The sequence below is a fragment of the Acomys minous genome (genome assembly GCF_964271855.1).
Source record: "Acomys minous genome assembly, chromosome: 4".
NCBI classification, from domain to species: Eukaryota; Metazoa; Chordata; class Mammalia; order Rodentia; family Muridae; genus Acomys; species Acomys minous.
Window position 1 is genome coordinate 13,736,995 of NC_140486.1, and position 17,932 is coordinate 13,754,926.

A 17,932-nucleotide genomic window follows, 5' to 3' on the forward strand; every position below is an offset into this window, starting at 1 on the left:
GGCGGGGGTGGGGGCGGGGATGGGGGTGGGATGGAGCGGGGTGGGAGTGAGGGTGGGGGTGGGGTGGGGATGAGGTGGGGGTGGGGATGGGGGGCAAACCATAGTCTCTGCAGTGAGCACAGCATGTTCTGGGGCAGGGGGACAAGGAAGAGGCTGGCACATGTAAATGCTGGCTCCATGTTGCGGCTCTGGAGGCAGCAGGAGACTGTCCAGGCTGATACTGGCCATTCCGTGCCTTGTCTGCTAATCGCTTTGGTAACCAAGACCGGACTCAGAGGCCTACTTGCCTCTTCCCATGCCCTACAAGTACCGCCACCGCCCCCCCCCCCCCCGCCCCGCCCCGGGCCCAAACCCCATCCAAACCTTTCTCGTCTTGCTCTAGGCCCAGAGGTGGCAAGAGAAGCTAGGAAGGCAGAGCTGTTTGATTTTTGAGCCTTGCTGAGGCAGCCAGGTGGAAGGCGGCCAGGGAGGCAGCAGCTGGTGACAGCTAGAGCGGGTAGCTACTCCAGGGAACAATTGGGCAGAAGCAGGGGTGGCCGGTCAGGGAACACGGGCCAGCGGAATTCTGAACGAGGTCAAAGTCCGATTTGGTACAGTGCTTTATTACCAATTTAAATCTCATCTTTTCTCTGAGAGTGGCTGCCACTCCTGCAGAAAGGGGCCAGGACCGCTACAGGGAAATTTGCATTTAGAGACTACAAGCATTGAGCACCCTGGCAGGGCTGTGGTCTGCCCGCTGCCGAGCCTGAGCACCCTTGCAGTTGAGGGTCAGATGTGGAAAGCACTATTCGGCCTATAACTGGTTTCTTGTTTACTGGGGGAGGTGAATGCCATAAACAAAAACTTTCTGCAGCTCTCCATTTGGAGGAGGATTGCAAGGCATTCAGGGCATGCAGGTGGTAGGCAGAAGGTTCTAGAAGGTACTGATGCTATGCTTGTTTTTATTTATTTATTTATTTATTTATTTATTTATTTATTTGACAGAGTTTTACTTTGTAACTTCAGCTCGCCTAGAACTCACAGAGATCTGGCTGCCTTTGCTTTCCAAGTCCTGCTGTATGCTTTTCTTTCTTCAGATCTGGGGCTGGAAGAAACTGTCAAGAGCAAGGCAGTCACATGGTGGAGAGTGGGCAGGGAACTTCCAGGGGGTCCAGCTGGAATGGAGAGGGTGGGGGTGGGGGGGTGATATAATGTAAAATGCAGCAACAGAGGAGGCTGACTTGTGGGGTAGCCCGGGGGGCCTGGAGAGTGAATTCTGTGGAAATCTTTGCTTGACTACTTCCAGGTATATATGCTTTAGTTTAAAAGCAGCCTCTCATTAGCTGACCCCTGATGGCTCAGAACACCTGGCGCAACAAAGGTACCACCTCATTTCCCGACAACACCAGCATCTCCGTTCCTTACACCAGGTCAAGGGAAAGGCTCAGAAAAGCCCCTCTCACTTCTATACATCACAGAATCAGTTGGTCTGCTCTGACTCCCCTCCATCGTTATTGGGTACACAGGTATTGGTGCAAAGATGGGCTTCAATGGGAGCGAGAGAGCTAGCCCTGCCCTGAGGACAAGGCAGCGGGCTCTGATCCAGGGCTCTGAGTAGACCTCACCCCAACATCTACCCCATGTATGACCTGCTGGAACACATGAAGGGGCCGGACCTGCAGATTGAAAGATTAAGAATCTCCTTCACACACAGCAACAACGGGATATCCAACAGCAGTCCCAGTGAGGACCCGGTAACGATAGTGTGGGCCTCCAACCAGACCATGACTCCAGCAATGAACATTTGAAAGTAAACATATGCGGACAAAAGGCTATACTGCGTGATACACTACAGCTTCTGTGGCAAGGTTTTTTGTTTGTTTGTTTAATTTTACTTGGGGGGAGGAGAGGGATTTTGATGCATGACATGTAAATCATAGACATTCAATAAAAGTAAAAAAAAAAAGAAAGATGGACATCAAGCCTGGGTGCTTTCTAGTGTTTGGTCTCAGCTGTACCAGCCTGTCTGTTAGAAGAGGCAGTGTGTGTGGTAGTGGCATTTACGCACACCGACAGGGGTCATGGGGTTAATGACCTTCCTACAGAGAGATTGGCTCACTGGTACTCTCAAAGGTAAGGCCTGTTGCAATGCCCTGCCTGTCTGTTGGGTGGGGACATCAAGACCAAGACTAGGTTACCCTTTTGCCCAGGAACCCTGAAGGGATATTTTCCTCCCTCTCCATCTCTCTCGCCTTCCCCCCTCCCTCTCTTCCTCTCTTCTCATGCAGGCACCCAGAGATATGTGCTTCCTGCATCTAACTCAATAGTTCCACCAGGCGTGGCCGGCCAGAGCTCCCTCAAGCCCTCCTGTGATGCAAGAAGGTTGCTTGAGTGTCCCTGTGGCCTCAGTAGCCCACACCCCTGCTCTTGAAGTGGCAGTCGGGGGAAGTTGCTTGCATTCTTTCTTATCATTTCTGAAGAAATAAGACATTCCCCAAGCCAAGTATTGCAAAATTCCCACCCAGGCCCTGTGAGGGTTAGCTAGGATGCACTCGGTTTCTCTCAGGGGCTCTTGTTAGTGTCTGCCGCTGGCAAGAGGTCTGGAGGAATAGTTACCCAGAGATGACGGGATAACTGGGCTCTGAGTCTCTGTAAGGACACATTCCCCACTTGGGAAAGCCCAGCCCTCGTCACCCTCGCTTGCCATTTAATTTGGAAGCGGCAGGAGCTTTGGCGGGGCACATTTAGGGCCCTCTTTTCCAAATAGAAGTCCTAGTTGCTCCAAATGCTCAGGGATTAAAGGAGAAATGCCATTTCTCCTTGGCTGCCATTTGTGGCATCTTACTGTCTTTCTAACAGTCTTGTCCAGCCTCACCTGCCTCTGCTGTGACTCAGCTTATCCCAAATTGGCCCATGCCACCCCTCCTCCCCGACTCCTTATCATCTGGGGTGTTCCACAGGCCACGGGTCCCGCATTTCCTCCACAACACACGTGCAGAATACCTGCTTCCTCCCTCAGGACCAATCCAATGCTACTGTCCCTTCTGGATCTAATTCTTGGAGGACTATCTCCTCTGTGACCTCGCTGCAGCCCTCCAGGTGGCTCTGGAGAGACAGAAGAGTCAAGAGCCAGGCTCAGGGGGTGTAAACCTGTAATCCCAGCAGTCTAGAGGCTGAGGCAGGGGGATCAAAAGCTCAGGGCCAAGACTTCAATATTAGCTTGGGCTATAGTGCATGAGAGTGTAAATTGGCGCTTCATCTACATCCCTGGGTGCTTATCCCGGGGTGAAGAGGGAGCCAGGAAGAGGCTTGCTCTGTTCGCCACTGTGAATGGGCCCTTTCTCCTGTGCATGGGATTATAAATTTCCTCTCTCTCTCCTTTTCTTTGAGACAGGGTTTTACTATGTAGCCCAGGCCGGTCTAGAACTGCTATCCCCGTACCTCAGCTGAGATGATAGGTGTGACCTATCACAAACCTCTGAGCTCACACAAGGGGTAGCTGTTAGGATTCTGCTTCAGTCTGCCTACCTGTGAGGTCATTGCCTACTTGCCACGGGGGCGTGGCCCTACGCAAGATTATAAAAGGCCAAACCCTCTCTCTTACTCCTCTTTCTCTCTCTCTCTTTTTCTCTCTCATCCCCCCTTTCCTTCTCTCCCATGCTCATTTAATAAAGTTCTGCATATGTAGTATCTGTTGCCTGGCATCTTATCATCTTATTTTCCTTTATTTTAACATAAAATTGGTGGCCCGTGCTGGGAAGGCTCTTCCAAAATTGTCTCACTCTGGGATCCTTTCTACCAAACTCGTTCTAACACACTTCCCACAACAGTTCCCTTCTGTTCCCAACCTCACTCTGAAGCTCTATTCACTCCTGTCCGAACCCGTCACTACCCTGCCTTCAGACCAAGATTCTAAGCTGAGGTAAAGTTCTGCCTTGTGGCTCCCCCGGCCCCACCCCACACCCCACACTGTGGATCAGCAGGGTGGATCAGCAGGCTGCTGCTGGCTTGGACTTGGAGTAACCTGGCTGTGGTCCAAAAGCCCTGCCATTAATCGCCAGGACAGACTGTCCATTGTTGGTAAGCAAATGCCCACCACAGAGTGTGACAATTTTGGATCCCTCTGATAGGAGCAACATTGGGCTGGCTGTGCTCCACCATCCATGAATACATAGTACATAGGTGATTCCTCCAGCCACCATGGCTGGAGCCCTTACAGGTCTGATGATGATTCCCACACTCAGGGACTCTGCGGTTTTTTAGGAGGCATCTTGGGGACTCCTACTCCTGGTTTGGGTCACTCCTACCATGCTGGCAGCATTCAGACGGCACAGAGCCAGGACAGGGTCAGCAGGAAACCAGCAGCTACCACCGCCTCAGCGCTTCCCTGGCTGTTAAAAGGCTGCGCAGCCTGGTCACTGCAGCCGCTGTACAGCCGTGCCCCTGTGCTGGCCGCTACAGCAGCTAGACCCCATGGCAGCCTGACAGCATTTTCAAATCTGCTGCCACTGGTTGCTCACAACACATGGCAGTTGCCATGTTGGTTTGGGATAGAGGAGGTGGTGCTATCTCCCTCTGCCCCATCTTTAAAGGCAACCATGTAACTAGCTGCCATCTTTGTTTTTGGATACTTGAGAAACTGCTCACCAACCCTGTTCAAATCCTTACTAAACTCCAAATATAGCTTCTAGGTTTTACAATGGTTACCTAGTTTTGACTTTTATATTTTGTTTCTAAATTGTGTCTTTACTAATTCCTAGACAACTAAATAAATGCTTTTCCTCCTGTCATCAGCTGCCCTGGATTCAACTACAGGCTTCCTGGCTAATGGGTTTGATAAGGTTTTTAAATTATGTTACAGTGTTCTGCTGTATTAACATTCACTTGTTTACAATGTTAAAATTTAAATTGCTGCCTTGTAAATATATTTAGCCTTTTTCTAAATGTGATGTTATTGATCGTACAAAAAACTGTTCTGCTCTTTTATGGATTGTACTATAAATAGGTTCAAACTATAAACAAAGTTTGTCTATCTAAATATTCTTAAGATAGACTGCGGTCTCACTGCCATCTTAACTAAAAGGCTAAAGGTGGTTCCTAAACCCCCATATAGGAACTGATAAAAGTAGTTTTAAAATCTTTAAAACCCAAGAGGAACCTTCCAGACAGGCTCAGCTACAACAATAACAACAACAACATTATGCTTCAGGCCTTAGCTGCTTCCCTGAGGTGAGACAATAGAGGTCTGAAATGTCCCCTCCCACCAGGGTCCAGCCTGGGCCAGCTCTGCCAGGGACCTGTTTCAGATGCAGCCAGAAAGGGGACATGGGTCCCACAGCTGCCTAAAAGCCACATACCCTGCCTGTGGGCAGATTGGCCTATGGATGTCCAAATGCTCACATGCAGGCTTGTCCTCTGTGCCCAGGCACGGGAGGCTCAACCAGCACAAGAGCTATAAACACTTCCAGCCTTCAAGCTCCTTGACCTGGTGGAGCACAGACGGCTCCTAGATTCAGCAGCCTCGCCAAACCCAGGGCAACACTACAGGTCTATTTTAACCTCACACTGGGGCTACACAGTCACATTGCCAACTTCTATCATGAGAAGCTTCAGCTGCCTTCCCAGCCCTCTTCATACGCAGGAGACCAGACTTGAGCTGTCAGGTCTAGGCACAGTCTATCCTGTTGCCAGACTTCCTTTTACCATTCTTTCAGCTAAAAGACAGTGACTACTTACAGCAATCTCACCTATGACTTCAAGCTTACAGAAAGATGTTTAATGAATGTTGGAAGGCCTAAGAAAGTGTTTCAAGTTGGTAAATGCAAGCTATAAAGGTCACCATGTCTAAAAGGATGCTTTATTTCTTCCTGTTGCTATTGTTGTATTAACTGTTCAGAGTGTTGACACTGATCAATGGAGCACTAGTTCATTAACCTAACTATGGTAAAACAGTAGCCCTTACATGTCACACATCCCTACCAATCACAGATGGTCCAGGAACGTGCCCATGTAAGTGTCTAGTGACAGGACAGATGCATTTTGGTAATGAAAGGGGGTTTCTTTCTGCTTCAGCCACACCCGTTTCCTCACTGCTCCTGCTCCCTGCTTTTCTGGATGGCCGCGCTCACTCACTCTGCTCCATTCTCTTCCCTTGTTCCACCAAGCACTTCCTATTACTGCCCAGGCAAAACTGGACTCTACTTGTCAGTCACACTCTAGTCTAGACCTCTCAGAGCTGGAAGATGACTCTTAATTTGTCACCCGGGTTCTCAAGAAATACCATTCCTATCTGCTGTCAAAGAATTCAGTGTTGACCTCACATCTTCAGAAATGAAGCCAAATATTTTCCTTTGGTCACTCCCTTGGTGTGGTGCAGAAAGCCTCTCTTGCCTTGTCTCACTGGTACATACAGGTCATAGTGAAGGGACCCCTGCCTAGCAGATGTGCCTAGGAGGTGTGCTCTGCATCTCGCTGCTCACCTCTCAACAGTGAGGAGACTGGCGCTGTAGGTCAAGCCCCTCTGGGTGTACACGGTCATTGCTCCTGAGGACCCTTGAGTTTGGGTGCTTTTAGGGTTCTTATTACAATTTCCTATTGATCTGGGGGATGTATGGATCACTCTCTGAATTCTGTTGTATTTTACTTATTTATCTGAGAGGATCTCACCACGTAGCCCAGGTTGGCCTCTAACTCTACAAAATCCCCCTGCTTCCTCCTTCAGAGTGCTGGGACTGCAGGTGTGTCTTACCGTGCCTGGCCTAAACTCCAATTTCAGTTTAGAAAAGTCTTTCTCCTTAACTCTCCTTGCCTTCAGCTGCTGTTTGGCTTTGGAAAGCCAGCAAACATTACACAAATGTTCCTCAGCCCTGACAGTAGCCTGTCACTCAAAAGAACCGGGTAAGGCAGAGGACAGAGGGAAGAGTCCTAGAGACCAGCATTTTAGCCTTCGCCCTCTACCTCTCTCCTCCTCTAGGTCACGCTGTAGCTCAAACCTGGTGCCTCTGCCATGCTAGGTGGGGGCTCTGCACCTCAAGCCCCGCCAACTTCTTTTCTGAGCCACCTTCATGTTATGCAAACATTATTTAAGTGTTCTTTGTGGGTGCAATACACATTTGCTAGCGGGATCACAAACACGTAAGGTCTGTTTCCTGGTATGTAACATGCATGTCCTTCTCTCTTTTTTTTTCCTTTTTTTATTAATTTATTCTAGTTACATCTCAATGGTTATGCCATCCCTCCCATTCTTCCCTCCCTCCCATTTTCCCCTTATTCCCCTCCCCTATGACTGTTCCTGAGGGGGGATTACCTCCCCCTGTATATGCTTATAGGGTATCAAGTCTCTTCTTGGTAACCTGCTGTCCTTCCTCTGAGTGCCACCAGGTATCCCCCTCCAGGGGACATGGTCAAAGGTGAGGCACCAGAGTATGTGAGAAAGTAATATTCCACTCTCCACTCTACTGTGGAGAATGTTCTGACCATTGGCTAGATCTGGGTAGGGGTTTAAAGTTTTATGGCCTGTATTGTCCTTGGCTGGTGCCTTAGTTTGAGCGGGACCCCTGGGCCCAACGCATGTCCTCTCATTCCTCTTGAGCAGCTTGCTCCTTGCTAAGCATTCTGTAGGCGAGCCTCCAGGCTTGTCGACTAATTCTTTGGTTTCCAAGTGAGTTCATCAGAGAAGGATGTTGGCTCTCCTCCAGCTTCTTGGAAAACTGGTCTTTTTTTTTTTTTCCACCTTGGCAGCCTCTGATGCTTTCTGTGCCCAAGAAGACACCAGCTCCCCTCACTGCTTCTTCTTTCCAGCCCACATGTTGCTTGCCTTGGCCTAGCACCAGGGAGGCAGCCCACAGCAAAGGGCAAGCCGCTGCTCCATCCTGCCTGGGAACTGGCTAGAGCAGAAGAGAGCTATCTGGTCCCAACCCCTGTGTTAGGGAGCCTGAAGGGTTGTTGAAGAGTGTAGAAATTTCCCTTCTCTTCCTCTCCCGGACAGACTGACGTGTGTGAGAAGAGGCCTGGCTGCAAGGAGGCAAGGGAACGCCACAGAGAGCAGTGTGACAGCCAGAGCTAATCTGGGGTTCATTCTAGGAACCCCTCCCTCTTTACTTTGCACTTCCACTCTTCATCCTTTGTCTTCCTTTCATCTCCTTCCCTCTCCATCCAGCTTTTTATTTCTAACTTACCTCAAGTTTTCCCATCCCTGGGCTTCCATTTGTGTTTCTATGGTAACATGTGTCCTTCCACAGCTAACTACCTTCCTTTCTTCCTTCCTTCCTTCCTTTCTTCAAGACAAAGTCACATTATATAGCTCTGTATGGCCTGAAATGTACTGTGTAGACTAGGGTGGCCTCAAACTCACAAAAATCTGCCTTTCTCTGTCTCTTGGGATTAAAGGTATGCATACCAGCACACATAGTAACCGAAGCTTTCTTTATGTGCAGTTAAAGGTTGCATAGTGATCTTCTATTAACTGACCAGCCATATGGATGATATGTTATTATTCCCATATTCATAGCCAGTCATATTCATGATATCCATGAAACTGTAGTTATGTTGATAAATTCATATCTCAGAGTGATGCTGTAGTCTTACCAATGTAGTACAATACACGACTGATGTTGATGAACACAAAATTGTTCTTTCCAACCCGCCATCTGTGGTGGAGCTGCTGCCAAGGTGCAGATTTTTGTGAAGACCCTTATGGGGACGACCATTATGATGGGGGAAGACCATGATGATGATCGAGGTTGAACCCTCAGATACCGTAGAAAACATAAAGGCCAAGATCCAGGATAAGGAAGGATTTCCTCCTGACCAGCAGAGGCTGATCTTTGCTGGTAAGCCACTGGAAGATGGCCGCACTTTGTCAGACTACAACATTCAAAGGGAGTCCACCCTTCACCTTGTGTTGAGACTTCGTGGTGGTGCTAAGAGGAAGAGGAAGTCTTACACCACTCCCAAGAAGAGGAAGCAGAAGAGGAAGAAGGTTAAGTTGGCCTTGCTGAAATACTATATGGTAGATAAAAATGGCAAAATTAGTGGACTTCAGCTAAAGTGTCCTGTGGTGCTGGAGTTTTCATGGCTAGCCACTGTGCCAGACATTACTGTGGCAAGTGTTGTCTGACTTACTGCTTCAACAAACCAGAAGACAAGTAGTTGTGTATGAGTTAATAAAAAGAAGGAACTGTTGTATAAAAGTGTAACACACACAATCACGTATACCGTAGACTAAATCATGATAATACACGATGGTATTACCAAATATGTACTTATTACATATAGTTTTTGTTGTTACTTTAGAATTTATTCCTTTTACTTATAAAACATTAGTTTCCAATGAAAAGTCTTCTCTGCCATGCCCACAGTGGCCTCACCCACCTTGGTCCCACAGCTCTTGCTCACCTAATAGCTTGTATACTCGACTTTAACTTTGTTCATTGGGGTCCTTAGGTACACAAACCTCACTGACCGAGTTTTTACTAAGAATTCACATAGAGCAATTCATCTGGAAGTGAAATAGATGATTAGAGGTGAAAAAAATCAGTGAAGGCCATTGCTCACTAGGAGGGCATAGCCAGCACTGGGAACAGCACATCAAAGTGACGTCATCACACCAAAGTGATCTTGTTAGAGGGTCTGCTTCATTGAGAACATTTAGAAGGGTCTATGTCAGACATGAGTTCCTGATGCTTTGAGGACTCTAATGCCTGTCCCAGTGCCAGGGCTAGTGAGGGTACCACTGTCCCAGCGCCAGGGCTAGTGAGGGTACCACAGAAAGTCTGTGCTGTCGAGACAACAAGGCTGGGGCCCAGTTTAGGTGTCTCAGTGGATAAAGACACTGGCTCAGCCTGATGACCCGAGCTCCATGCCTGGGGTCCACGTGGTAGGTAGAAGGAAATAATTGTCTTCCCTGCTAGTTGTTCTCTGACCTCCACATGAGTGCCATGGCAGACTTGCCTTTTCCACCAAATAAATCAAATTAATTTAAAAAGAGTCTCAACCTTCCATTGAATTTACTTCTAGCTCTGTTCTTTTGAAACACAGAGGTGAGTGGTGAACCTGCCAGGCCTGATGCGAAGTCAGCAGGGCCCTGGAAACTCCAGGAAAGATTAATGGTGAAGGAAAATACTTGCCAAAATGGCTCTTCCATAGGCATGAAGACTCTTTGTCCACTGGGTGAAGATGTCTAAGAACTCTGTCTCAGGACATGTTCTTGTCACTAATGTGTCTGATGACTCACAGTTGTTATTTTGAATTTAATTAATTAATTAATTATGTAATTAATTTAGACAGGGTGTCCTTATGCAACTCTGGATAACCTGGGATTATTTTAGATATCACCCTGTCTCTGTCTCTGCCCCTCATGTGCCGGGTTTAAAGGTGTGGGCCACCATGCCCAGCCCCTTCTTGCTTTTTTTTTTTTGTAGTCATCTCTCCCATCCTTACAACCAGCCATCTGTTTAATAGATGTGTTGTTTCTTACTTGTATAGAAATGACGTCGTTAATATTTTGAATCCGACATCTTTCACTTAGCACAAGCTTCAACCTTGTGTTAAGTACCAACCTTTGTCCCTCTTCTCAGTTGAATGATGCTGTTTATTCAGCATGTTTGTACTGACAGGCCATCAGCTATTTTGTGCAATGCGAATAATGCAAGGCTTCTTACTAATTCCTCTGCTGAAGGATCGAAACTTCTAGAAATAGGATTGCTGATTTTTTTTTTATGGTAAGGATATATTTAACATTGAAAGAAACGCCTAAGAAAGCATTTAAAATGCCACAAAATGAGATAACAAGGTTGGTCAGTTTCAGAGGAAGTGTGAGGCATGAGGACGCCTCTCCCAGCTCCTTCTGGCTTAGCACTTCATACTTCTACGGGTTCCTTGATTCCATACCGACAAGATGCAACCCTAACATAGACTTTTTCTGGTTATGTCAGTTATAAACTGGAACTTATAACATAAACAACTAACTTCCAAAGAATGTCCTGCCCCACTCTTGCAAAACAAAGCCACTGCCACAACCAGCTTGCCAAACTCATTCCCCTCGGCCCGTTCTTCCCCAGGCTCTTTGGATGTCATTTCAGAAGCATTTCCAGGCAGCTAGAATGGGGTTTTCCTTCTTGCGTGGCTCTCTTCCTGGTGCCTCAACTTGCTTTTTTCGATTGCCTTTTGCTCAGGCCCCGGTAAGTACAGGAAGGCCTGAACTAGAGTAGGAAGACGGCGAGGAGGCTGTCTTCCGTCTCTCTCCATAGCTTTCCTCTAAGCCGAGTGGGTGGGCCATCTTCTGTCTCCCTCGCTGAAGGCAACACGGGGCTTGGCCAGCTGAGGAAACAAAGCTAAAGAAGGTACAGTCTAAAGTCTTGGGCCTCATGACTCTTCACAGACTTTGGGAAACACCCAGGAGAGCCTCATCTTTGTGTGCACATGGCTTAAGAAGGTCCATCTGTTTGTCGAGGAATCACAGAACAATCTAGAAGAAGCTAGAAAAACACCTTGGACCTGTCTAGGTGATGCCCAGTGGTCTGGATCCAGCCTGGTCAAGTCTCGTTTTTGCCTTTTCTTTCCTAGAGATTTGTTTGCTTGTTTGTTTTCCTTTCTTTCTTCAAAAGACTCTGAGCCAGGGGAATCCAAGGAAGCTCCTAAGAAGAGACGCCCAAGATGCCAAGGCTGTGGGCACAAGCACTCTGTGACCACAAGGCCACTCATGTGGATAGCACAAGCCAGGCCCTCGTTTTATTGTGTTTCTGTCATTCACCTCACTCCAGGTTTCCAGAGCTGGTGTCTGTGTTTATGTCACAGTCCTGTGAGTCCAGTCTCCTTCCTGGGGAGGCTCCTGGGTCCGAGCAGCCTGGAAGGAGACAATGCCGTGTGTCCAGTGGGTTATTCCCCTGTGGTAGGGCTCAGCTGGCGAAATGTGCCCTACCAAGTCCATCTGCCCTTCCAACAGGATGCTCAAATCCTAGGTGAGGTTCAGATAAAAAGTTTCAGTAATAATGAGGCCAGTGTGATGTATCTGAGCTCATTGTACTTTCCAGTTTTAATAGATTGTTCAACCTCCACTCCAGACTCAAGGACAGTGTAGTTATTTCTCCTGCTTTGTACAGTGCATGAGGGCTACTCAGAAAAGAACAGAGATTGATGTCACGTGGCCTTTCTCCTGTGCTCTCTGTCCTTATCATTGCTGAAGCAAATACCAGACTTTCTGAGCTCAGTTTTTTGACTTTACCATAACTTTAGAGTTTATAAAGTGCTTTTCACTTACACATTATGCATGTCAGTTGAAGGTAGGCCTTCATGCACTGATACGGAAGGGTCTCCTAGACAGACTGTTAGGAACAGAGATCAACCTGTGGAATAATCTGGGCCTATTTTAAGGCTATGTATCCATAAACACATATGATTACACGCGTGCCTCTACTCTCATTGAGAGGACAGGAGAGAGAAACTGATTGTGGTGGAGTGAGAGCTAGGGTGATGGACAATTGATTTCTCTTTGCTGTTCTCCACACCTTTCAAATTTCTACCTTGTATATACATTAGATACCATACACTTACATAAATTAACACAACTGTAATTTCAGGAATGTGAGTGGACCTAGGCTTTCTTTTGGAGTCATCAGAAAATGCAAATGTCATGAGATTGCCACCTGAGAGGGCAGGTTAAAAATGGTTAGACTTGCTCATGCTGTGTTCGGATAAATCATGGGCTTTGGATTTGAATACACATATATTAAAATTTTGTCTCTGGTTTTGATACTTGAAAAATTGTCAGGGCTTGGGGAGGATAACGACTGCTGAGATTTAATAGAAATGAAATGAAAACCAAGAAAGTGTGCATTTTGTCATCCGTTACAAAACCTCCAGCCCGTAAGGCTCAGAACTGAAGACTTTCCTGCCTCTGGGGTTTCAACCTAAGGCCTCACATGTGGTGATCAGCAAGCATAATGCCACTGACCTTGAGTCGGGGTTTTTGTTTTTTGCTCGTTTTGCGACAGAGTTTAACCACGTTGTCCTGGCTGGCATGGAACTCACTATATAGACCCGGCTGACTTTGAAGTCATAGAGATCAGCCGGCCTCTGCTTCCCTAGGGCTAGGACTAAGCGTTTTCCGAGTCATTATTCTATTTTTACCAGAACCGGGCCCTTCCATGGCTTCACTTGCCCCATCCAAGGCTCTTTCCTCCTTTGACTCAGGCCTACCATATCTGGTGGCGCGCCTTCCCCAAGTCTCTGCTTGGGTCCCACTCTCTGTCTCCTCACACTTGCTTCCCTTCCTGTGTTTGCTTTCCATTGATCAAGCCAGAAACTTGAACAGATGAGACCCTGTTATAACATTGGGGGTCAGTCATCATAGGACTTTCTTGGACTGCCAGCTCCCAATAATGACACAGAGTCCTTATATTAATTATTAAATTAGGCCTTAGATTAGGCTTGTTCCCCAACTAGCTCTTAACTTAAAGTAACCCCTTTATATTAATCCATGTTCTGCCATGTGTCTTGTTACCTTTCCTCAGCCCCTCAGTCCTGGCACCCTGTTTCTTACTCTGGCTGGCTGGAGAAGCTTTCCTCCCTCAGATTCAGTCCCAGAGCCGGAAGTCCTGCCCTCCTCTCCTGCCTTTGCTATGGGTCATTCAGCTCTTTATTAAAACAATCAGAAGGTGTTGGAGTAGGTGTTTACAAAATGTGCTATATCCAAAGAAGATTCAAAGTCAGGCCTGTACTCAGCTCCTCCACTGGTACAGAAATCAGCATTTGAATAATAAAAAAAGACAATGTTTGCACAGTGCACAAAAGGATCACCCCAACACCTGTTCCAAATTAACACCGAAGCTTGTCAATTCTACCTCCTAAACATCTACGAGCATCTTCAGCCTATGTTGCCATGACAGCATCCTATGTTGATCTGCTTCCTAGTTTGCCCCTCATAACCTGTGATCAGTATAGCTTTCTAAAGCCCCAGTTCTTCCCTGTAACTTTCTGTCCTAAATGCTTCCACATTCCACTGTCCTTGAACAAAGGCCAGGGAGCAGATGTGTCTCTGCTACTGTTAAAGCCTCTTCTCCCTAATCAGCGCTGGCTGGATCAGGGCCCCACTCCCAATCCGTGTGTCTACCTCTAGTCTCACAATACAACCTTAGTGGACCCCTGGCCCTTTGGAGATAGAACAGTCAAAGACTGAGCTGAGCTGAGCATAGGCTTTAAGTACAGTGACTGGTGTCATTGAAAAGACTATGTGAAGACGGAGATGGAGGTGGGTGCGGTGGCCCATGTCTATAATCCTAGCACTTGGAAGCAGGATGGCTGTAAGTCTGAAGCTCTCTGAGCTCTCATGGGTTATAGGATAGACCAGGATACAGAGTGAAAGCTTTCCTTAGAAAGAGACACGGGGGTAGGAGAGGGAGAAGTGGGCGGGGATATGAATACAGGCAAGGTCGGAATGATGGAATTACAAGGCAAAGAGCACTGAAGGTCAGCTGGGCGTGGCGGTACAGGCCTGTTATCCCAGCACAGGAGAGGCTGAGGGGAAGGATTGTGAGTCTTCTAGGCTACATAGCAAATTCCAAGTTGGCGTGGATTACAAAGTGTGACCTAATCTCAGTTGAAAAACAGAAAAGAAAAACAAGAATTAAAAGGGACACTAAGGATTGTTGGAAAGATTGTCCCTAAGGACTTCCAGTCTTTATAATGGTGAGCGAGGAGATGCTTTTACAAGTGGCGAGGACCAGGAGCTGGGGACGCAGAAGCCTTGGGTACTGAGGGGGGAGGAATACTCTGCCTGCAAGGAGACAGTGGGCGCAAGCGTGAATGGGGAAGACAGAGGTGAACTCAGTCTAGCTGGATCGTGACTTAAGTGGGGGCTTGCAGGTAACATGTTCTAGAAAGGCAAACATTTTAGAGACTTGTCAAGTCCTCTGTGACTGGCCACATCCCCCTTCCCCTATCCCAGCTTTCTCTTTGCACCCCCTATTTGCACCCAGCTCTCTCCTGGGCCTCAGGAGGCTTCTGCATCCTGGCACCTGTCTGCTAGACTAGGAGAGGCCAGAGCAGGCACATCTAAAGCTCAGGTATTTTTTTTTTTCTGCTCTAGGGAGTGAAACAGAGTCTCTCAGTGCAAAGAACATGGGCTGCAAGGCTCCCACAGTAGCGTGTGAATCACCATTACCAGCAGTGGGACCATGAGCAAATGACTAACCAAAGCTCCTTCATCCTCAAAATAGGAACAATGACATCGTCCTGGGAGGGCTGTTGAATATAGTCCTTGGCATGCAGTAAGTGATCAATAGTACATGCTGATCAACCAAGCAATTGGATAATCAATCATTGCCACAATCATTACAAAGATCAGGAAGCATTTTGTTTTTCTTTTACTGTAATAAACCCATGGGTTTGTTTGTTGATTTATTTATTATCTATTTATTCTGCAGAATGGAAAAGGAGAGACACCCAAGGCTAATTGGCAGCTGCCCTCTGCCTTCCCTGGAGTTCTTTGCTTTCTCTACCATGCCTGCTAGGGAGCATTTGAGGTGCAGGTTGGCTGGTGCTGTTTGGCTGCAGCTTAGGCCTTCAGATGAGGGCAGATGGAGAAGGGCCTGGGGGTTTGCTGCGGGCACTGTTTGTTGGCAGAGGTGCTAGGCTGGGTCTCATTTGGATGTTTTCTCCTGTGACTTTGCATGTGTCATTCATTCATGCTCGAAGCTTGCGTGCTGCCTTTTCCCTCTCAGTCCGTCCAAGATGACGCTGCAGGTGTCCTTGTGGTCTGGGACAGTGTGGATTTTGTTGTTCTGTTTTGTTTGATAACACTGCAGTTTTAAGGGCAGAGGTGAAGGTGAAGAGCAGCAGGCCTAAGGATGGAGGAGGAACAGAAACAAATGGGGTTGGGATCTCTCTGGAAAGAAACGGAAGAGACAGGAACCTTCTGTGCTTCTGCTTAAGCCGGACCAAGGCCACATAGATGAGAGTCCATCAGAGCATCTCGTTGTGTAAAAGGCTACTGAGCTTGGATAGAGGAAGCTGGGCTTGCTGTTGCAACCCCGACCCCTTCCTGTAGACCCAGATGAGGTATGTAGTGTTGCCAAGCCATGGTCCGGCTAGCTTGGCTGCAGGAGCCAGAGGTGGGAGCTGAGGAATTGTGGGATACTTTTGAGCCAGAGGTGGGAGCTGAGGAATTGTGGGACACTTTTGAGCCAGAGGTGAGAGCTGAGGAATTGTGGGACACTTTTGAGGCAGAGGTGGGAGCTGAGGAATTGTGGGACACTTTTGAGGCAGAGGTGGGAGCTGAGGAATTGTGGGACACTTTTGCTAGATCCCTTGTGTTGGTTCTCAGCATTACGGAAGTCGTCTGTCTCATCTGTGCTGCCTTTTAACCCTCTCGCACATTCTACTCAGGATATAAAAGAGTGATCTGGCCTGGGTGGTACACAGATATAATCCCAGCCCTTGGAAGGTAGAGGCAGGAGGAACAGGAATTCAAGGTCGGGCTCATCTCCTCAGCAAGTTCAAGGCCACCCTGGGCTACTGAAATGCTGTCTCAAAAGCAAAACAAAGATACAAACCCAAAAAGAATATAAAGGAATGCCCCACTGTCACATCCCCATTACCAATGTCAATTATTTTTTGTCCTTTCCTTGATCTGTAGTGTCACACATGCAGTGGCAGCTGGCACAAAGGAGGTTGCTTCAGCTTGGTTGAGGGTCTCTCAGTTGCTTCTGTCACACGGAACTCAGTCCCTGCCCATAGAGGTGGAGGGAGGCTCCTGAGTGTTCTGGGCTCTTTTCCATATTAACAGCCTAAAACTGGCACCCTTTGGGGGCTGTGGGATGTGGGGAGTGGAATATGTACTGATTGGAAGCTGTGGATGGTAGGAGCTGAGCAGGGAGAAGGTTTGAGAAGAGGTAAGGGCTGAAGGAGTGGTTGGAGCAGAGAGACAGCAGGGGAGTGGGGCTGAGGTGAGCAGGGGAGTAGGGCTGAGGTGAGCAGGGGAGGCTGGAACTGAGGAGCTAATCAGTTCTCTTCCTCCATGGTGTCAAGCCTCTTCCTTCTTGGAAGACATAACATCAGCGTTACCACCTTAGCTCTTCTGAGTGTCCACTTCAAGGGCATCAACTATATTTACTCATTGTGTGAACTTCACCATTTCTTTTTCCAGGATGAGTTCATCTTGTGAAACTGAAACTCCGCAGCCACTGCGTGCCCCACCCCTCTTCCTCCTGGCCCTGGCAAGCACCATCTGGACTAAGTACGTTTGCATATTCTCTGACCGCCGCCACTTCTTCTCTTTCCGGAATACTTTCGCCTTTGGAAACCGAAAGTCATCGCATGACCCATCATCCCTTTTCCCTTTGTTCTTGGCAGCCCCTGCTTCCTGTAGCTGTGACTTTCACCAGGGACCTCACATAGCTAAACCACTCTTTGTCCTTTTGGGTCATCTCCTCTTGTGATTGTGCTGCCCTGCTTCTCCAACACACATTTCTGAAAGAGTGTTAGGTGTGCGATACCCGTGCCTGTGCCACCCACACAAGCACTGCTATACACTCTCCCCTAATCTTTACAGCCACCCTGGCTGCTAGGATCCAGTGTCACTTTCCTCTCAGGTATCAGGAGCATGAGACCCAGAGAGGTGGCACGGCAGGGGGGATGGTGGGCCACAGGGCAGGCCTGCAGGGCTGCAGGGCTGGTAGCCTAATCTGAGAGTCTGCTCGCCACAGCCTGGATGTGGGAGACAAAGCAGAGCCTTGTCGGCTTACGGCGTCCTCCTGTCCTGTGGAATCTTGAAGTTAGTTACGGCCTGGACAGACTTACTTCAGTGTTCAAAACCATGTTCTCCCCATGAATTTGTGGGGAAGAAAGACTCCTAGACTCTTCCACTGTGTGTGTGTGTGTGTGTGTGTGTGTGTGTGTGTGTGTGTGTGTGTGTTCCACATTATGTGAGACAGATCCTCCCAGTAGACTTGGAGTT

At 48.0% G+C, this 17,932-nt stretch overlaps 1 pseudogene across 1 annotated transcript; it reads left to right on the forward strand.

The window, feature by feature from the left end:
- Positions 1 to 2,060: 2,060 nt before the first annotated feature.
- On the forward strand, positions 2,061 to 9,157 carry LOC311595789 (ubiquitin-ribosomal protein eS31 fusion protein-like; annotated as a pseudogene). The gene is made up of 2 exons: positions 2,061 to 2,112; positions 8,639 to 9,157. The product of its transcript is annotated as a ubiquitin-ribosomal protein eS31 fusion protein-like (transcript).
- The last annotated feature ends 8,775 nt before the right edge of the window (positions 9,158 to 17,932 follow it).